The sequence below is a fragment of the Suncus etruscus genome, chromosome 4 (assembly GCF_024139225.1).
Source record: "Suncus etruscus isolate mSunEtr1 chromosome 4, mSunEtr1.pri.cur, whole genome shotgun sequence".
NCBI lineage: Eukaryota > Metazoa > Chordata > Mammalia > Eulipotyphla > Soricidae > Suncus > Suncus etruscus.
In genome coordinates, this window is record NC_064851.1 from 136009561 (window position 1) to 136009829 (window position 269).

Consider the following 269-nt stretch of genomic DNA (forward strand, 5'->3'; position numbering starts at 1 on the left):
AAATTTCTAAGTATGCTACTTTTTCATGGAAAACTAATTGCATTTAGAATTCACTAGCTGGATTTTGTTTAAGATGATCCAAGTTGTGTTGGCAGCATCCAAAGAACCCTAGATAGGAACAAGCCAAACTTGTGCCTGCTCATCTCTATCAAATTTGATTGGGCCACATCAAAACTTTTGCACAGACTGATGATCTAGTTGGCACTGACATTCACAGCAGATTTGTCCTCTGTCTTTTGCATGGCTGACTCCTTGCTCATAGGGATCTT